Raw genomic sequence first — 6,383 nt, forward strand, 5'->3', positions numbered from 1 at the left:
CCAGAGGCCTCTTCTCAGCTGATTTCTGGCTCCCAAGTGGGAGACTCAGGTTACACCTGTATCGGGAGCAGTGACACCACAGTGGCCAGCAACTCATTGGACTTTCTGTCTCTAACTCCATTTTCAGCTTTTACACTTCCTGATCTGGGCATATACTGCTACATCCTGGATCATCAAGGAAGGAGGAAAATAGCTAGTCAAAGAAGGTTTAGCCATGACCTTGTGTGTCAGTGAGATGTCATTCTTGTGTGATTAGGTCTAGGCGACCTACTTCCTAGAAACACTTCATTTAATCTCTAAACAACCTAGAAACAGCTCCAGAAGGGATATTCAAAGTAGATTGCCCAGACTCTCTTGATAGCAGATGTGGGGTTCGTATTAACTGGTCGAGTGGTCTCTAAGCATGCCCATTTCTGCTTGGGAAGTTCTCAAAGGTTCGGTTTTCTGAGTGTTTCTGTTACAACAATCAGCCTTTTGTCGAGTAGCCCTTCTGCCCCTAGAGACGAGAGATAGGTACCATAGAAACTTGGAGACAGCTATTGACTAAGTCCCTGGACTCTTTTAAGAAGAGTCCATTCTCTCTTTTTTTTGAGACGGAGTCTCGCTTTGTCGCCCCGGCTGAAGTGCAGTGGTGCAATCTCGGTCCACTGCAACCTCTGCCTCCTAGCTTAAGCGGTTTTCCTGCCTCAGCCTCCCAAATAGCTGAGATTATGGGATTACAGACGCACACCACCATGCCTGGCTAAATTTTGTATTTTTAGTAGAGATGGGTTTTCACCATGTTGGCCAGGCTGGTCTCCAACTCCTGACCTCAGGTGACCAGCCCACTTCAGCCTCCCAAAGTGCTGGGATGACAGGCATGAGCCACTGCACCTGGCGTGAGCCCATTCTCTTATTATTAGAAATCTTATTATCAGAATGTGAGCTTCTGCATTCCAAGGCTTAGCACCAGACCCCAAAGTCAGTAATGACCCTTGGGACACGCAGTGTGCCAAAAGCCGTTTAATGCCCATTCCTGCCCCTTAAAGATCCAATCAGCAAATCAGCAGGGTACAGTTAAAGTCACAGAGCAGTATTGTTAGGTCATTACAGGGAATGTGGCTAAGGAAGGGCAAAGCCCAGCAAAAGTTGGGTTCTTTCGCTCCATGGGCCTTGCCTTTATTTACCTTCCTGATGACTAAAGCCTGGGTCGGTGGTCCTCCAGGCCTCGCCTCTTCCACCATCAGCCTCCGGGCCCAGGAAATGAGCGACAGGCTGCCATGCCCCTCCTAACCACCAGGGGTCGCCCTCTCCTGTGGAATGACTGCTCAGGTCCCCACAGTGGCCCGGGAGGGGATGAGGGAACTGTGGCTTTGGCTCCGTGTACATCGTATGGCCTTGGCCAACATCCATTCTTCTTTGGCCTCGGCTTTTCTGTTGGTAAAAGGGAGCGGGAGTGATCGATCTCAGGACCCTCCAGGACCATCAAGGAAGGAGGTGGGGTTGGAGATGTCGGGGAGACACCATGTCCAGTCTCTCCTAAAGGGGAGGGTAGAAGAGGGGCTGGGAGCAGGAGAAGCTTGGCTCCCGGGCTTTGTGCTGAAGAAGGAAGCCTAAGCAGGGCCATGTTACATTTGGTGGAGGAGTGAGAGGGTAGGGGAGGAACAAGACGCTGGCCGCTCCCGCTAAGGAAGGCAAATAGAGGAAAGGACCCAGTGGGGTGGAGAAGGTCAGCCAGAGGTATCCAGAGAACCAGAGAAGGTGAGTGTGAGGGAGTCCTTGGTGATCCATCTGCACTGGGGAAAAGGGTTTTCAAGAGATAAACACGGCCGGGACCTCGGGGGATTGTGCCTCAGCCTAGGCCTGGTAGTCGATGACATATGGACAGGAAATGGGCAAGACACGGGCCTTTCAGAGAGGAGAGACCAAAGATGTTTGCAGAGAGGCAGGCTTTGCACAACCTGTAAAGAATGAGTAAGACTTGAATAGCAGCTACAACAAATATTGATTGAGAGCCTGCTGTGTGCCAGGCTGTGGGCCCGGCTCTTGGAATTTGGCCGTGAACTTGGCAGACACAGTGGCTGCCCATTTACATAGCATGTAGTCAAGTGTGGGAGTTTATAGTCTAGCTGCGAAATAAACCTGTAGGTTTAATTATGGTGGGAGCTCAGAGAGTGGGGTAGGGGACTGCCCTGGTCTGGAACCCCTGCTGCTGAGGAAGGGTCACCTGAGCTAGGGCCTGCAGGAGGAGGGAGGAAAGGGGCCAGGATGTTTCAGAGGAGGAATAGCAAGTGTATACACCAGATAAGAAGGGCCTGGTGGAGATTAGAAAGGGTGGAAAGAAACCATGTCACACTGTGTTTGCAACCACTCTCCCCCACAACCAGCCTCACCCAGGTTTCCTGTGCACTTGGCCACCTCCTGGGCTCTCTTGGGGGCAGAAACTGGACAGCTAAAGAGACTGTGACTGAGTGCAGGATAAAGAGCCGAGGTGGAGGGGAGAGGGCTGGGCTCTGGGAGACGGGGACATCTGTGAAGAAGATATTGCCATTTTGGGGGCAACAGTTTTTGAAGTATGATACACATATAGAAGAGTCCTTTTTTTCTTTCTTTTCTTTTCTTTTCTTTTCTTTTCTTTTCTTTTCTTTTCTTTTCATTGTTTTGCTGCATATTAAGAATGCCCTCTTGGCCGAGTGCAGTGGTTTACGCCTGTGATTCCAAGACTTTGGGAGGCTGAGGCGGGTGGATTGCTTGAGCCCAAAAGTTCAAGACGAGCCTGAACAACATAGTGAGACCCCATATCTGTTTTTAAATTTAAAAAATAAAAAAGAATGCTCTCTCTCTTTGTCATATTCAGTAAGAATTGAGTAAATATCTAGAAATTTAACTAAAAGTTCCTTAAGTCAACAGGAAGCAGAATGGTCTGCCTGGGCCTCAGTCATGTTGGAAGAGCAGAGAGAGAAGATGAATGTGAGGAAGTCCCTGGGAAACAATGGAGGGACTGGGACTGGGGAGGTATGAAGGGCCTGATCTTTCCAGGCATCAAGAAGCATTTGGTCTGTGTTCAAGGAGCCATGAGGAGTCACTCAAGGGTTTTAGGCAGAGCTGTGACACGACCAGAGCTACTATGAGCAAAGGTTCCGGAACAGGGCAGGGCAGGACAGGTGAGTGGGACAGACGGAAGAGGGTGCTTCTGGCTCAGACACTGTACCCTAGAGGCTGGGGAAAGCCAACCTCAACTTTCAGCCCTGAGCCTAACCCTTGGAGAACCTGAGCAGAACTAGTGGAATGCCCTCCAGAAAAACAGACAAACTACACACCAGACTTTTGTTTGTTTGCTTGCTTGTTTGTTTTGTTTTGAGACGGTGTTTCACTCTTGTCACCCAGGCTGGAGTGCAATAGTGCGATCTCAGCTCACAAAAACCAGACAAACTACACACCAGACTTTTGTTTGTTTGCTTGCTTGTTTGTTTTGTTTTGAGACGGTGTTTCACTCTTGTCACCCAGGCTGGAGTGCAATAGTGCGATCTCAGCTCACTGCAACCTCTGCCTCCCAGGTTCAAGCAGTTCTCCTGCCTTAGCCTCCCTAGTAGCTAAGATTGCAGGCACGTGCCACCACAACTGGCTAATTTTTGTATTTTTAGTAGAGACAGGGTTTCACCATGTTGGCCAGGCTGGTCTCGAACTCCTGACCTCAGATGATCTGCTGGCCTTGGCCTCTCAAAGTGCTGGGATTACAGGCATGAACCGCTGCACCGGCCGGTTTTTTTTTTTTTTTTTTGAGACGAGTCTCACTCTGTTGCCCAGGCTGGAATGCAATGGCACAATGTTGGTTCACTGCAACCCCCACCTCCCAAGTTCAAGCGATTCTCCTGTCTAAGCCTCCTGCGTAACTGGGATTATAGGTGTGTGCTACCACGCCCGGTTAATTTTTTATATTTTTAGTAGAGACGGGGTTTTACCACGTTGGCCGGGCTGGTCTCGAACTCTTGACCTCAATGGATCCACCTGCCTTGACCTCCCAAAGTGCTGGGGTTACAGGCGTGAGCCACTGTGCCTGGCCAGCAAACTACACACCAGACTTTCTACCCACTGCCAGGGGAGACAGAGGGATGGTCTCTCACAAAGCTCTGAAACTGTGGCAAGAAATGATTGTGCACCAGGGAGGGATGGGGCAGAGGCCTCTTCTAGGGAGCCATCTGTCCCTCGCTCTGTCAGCCCTTCTTTGCCCATCACAGCTGTCCCCAGAGTCAGCTGAGTCAGCAGGCCTGTGACGGCAGCAGGCGAGGGAGGAAGAGGGGCCTCTGCCAGCTTGTGCGAAGCCAGCCCCATCATCCATTGGCCCAGGACAGCCCCTTCCCTCCATACTGCAAACTGCTGTCCACCAGGATTGCCCCTGGCTTTAATGTGAACCCAACCACAGAGTTCAGTTGGCTGTAGGCCCTTCCACCAGGAACGTCTTGGGCCTCTAACCTGAGCACCTGCTCTGGCAAAAATGTCCTGAGGACTCAAGGCCCCTTGCCCTCATGGGGGCTCCTCCACATGCAGCTCCCTGCCCCACCATGTCCCCCTATTTCCTCAGGGACAGACCTCTCCCCACACACTTGGCCCTAACCTCATGTTCAGAAAGTTCTTTCCTTTCTACCCCACCTAAACTTCAGTTGCCTTTGTGGGTTCCCACTCTGCTTGGAGAGGAATCCTTGTGTCATCAGTACCTCTCTTCCACTCCCCTCAAGAACGGAAACCTGGCTTTCCCGTACTGGCCCCCACATAACCTCCCATTGGCCTGGCCTCCTGCTCCCTGGCCCTACCTTCCCCTGGTGTCTCTGTCTTCCTGTGCTTCCTCATATTTGAAGTCCAGATCACATCTCCCTCCGTCTTTCCCTTCCTCCCTTCTTTTTCTTTCTCTCTATATTGATTTTTTTAAATTATAAAAATAATTAATGGTGTGGCACAGTAGGTCACACCTATAATCCCAACACTTTGGGAGGCTGAGGCAGGAGGATCACTTGAGGCCAGGAGTTTGAGACCATCCTGGGCCACATAGCAAGACCTCATGTCTACAAAAAATGTTTAAAAATTAGCTGGGCCTAGTGGTATGAGCATGTAGTCCTAGCTGCTTGGGAGGCTGAGGCTGGAGGATCACTTGAGTCCTAACCTAAACTTGAGGCATGAGTTTGAGGTTGCAGTGGTCTATGGTGGTGCCACTGCACTCCAGCCTGGGTGACAGGGTGAGACCCTATCTCTAAAAATAAATAGTCCTGGCTGGGCACGGTGGCTTACACCTGTAATCCCAGCACTTTGGGAGGCTGAGGCAGGTGGATCACAAGGTCAGAAGTTTGAGACCAGCCTGGCCAACATAGTGAAACCCCATCTCTACTAAACATACAAAAATTAGCCGGGCATGGTGACGCGTGCCTGTAACCCCAGCTACTTGGGAGGCTGAAAAAGGAGATTCGCTTGAACCTGGGAGGCGGAGGTTGCAGTGAGCCGAGATCATGCCACTGCACTCCAGCCTGGGCAACAGAGCAAGACTCCATCTCAAAATAAATAAATAAATATTCCCAAGACTGTACAGGTATAATGCTATCACATTTAGTTCTTTCTGGTTCGACCTTCCCAGGAGACACCCATACCTGGGTTCACTGTTTGGGTTTCTTGGCATCCATTTGGTGGTCCCACTGACTCTGAGGTTTCATCCCCAGATTAAAGTTCTTTTTTTTTTTTGAGACGGAGTTTCACTCTTACTGCCCAGGCTTGAGTGCAGTGGCGCAATCTCGGCTTACTGCAACCTCTGCCTCCCAGGTTCAAGCTATTCTCCTGCCTCAACCTCCTGAGAGCTGGGATTACAGGTGCCTGCCATAATGCCTGGCTAATTATTTTGTATTTCTTTAGTAGAGACAGGGTTTCACCATGTTGGCCAGACTGGTTTCAAACTCCTGACCTCAGGTGATCCACCCGCCTCAGCCTCCCAAAGTGTTGGGATTATAAGCATGAGCCACCATGCCTGGCTGGATTAAAGTTCTTAACTGAAAGTAAGAGAAACAGACTCTAGCTAGTTTAGGCTGGAAAATAATTTATTAAAACTATTCTGTAGCTCATAGTATCTCCAGCAGGGCCAGAGAGTTAGCCAGGAATAATGTCCCAAAGGTCACAGCCAAGCCAGCCTGGCAGAGCCATCCTGGGCACTGACACCACTGTTTGCCAATGCCACTGATTTGGGCCCTGGGTGGTGGTGCTAAGGGCTCACCCCCCTAAGCCTCTGGAAACAGGATTTGGCTGTCACCACCCTCTCAGGGTGCCTTCGTCTTGGTGCCTGCTACAGATTCAGAGTCTGGCACGGGGCCTCTGGCTGGCACAGCCTGCACCTCAGTGGCAAGGGGAGGTTGGGAAGGCCTCACCTG

This window comes from Chlorocebus sabaeus, chromosome 14, assembly GCF_047675955.1.
Source record: "Chlorocebus sabaeus isolate Y175 chromosome 14, mChlSab1.0.hap1, whole genome shotgun sequence".
Taxonomy (NCBI): Eukaryota; Metazoa; Chordata; class Mammalia; order Primates; family Cercopithecidae; genus Chlorocebus; species Chlorocebus sabaeus.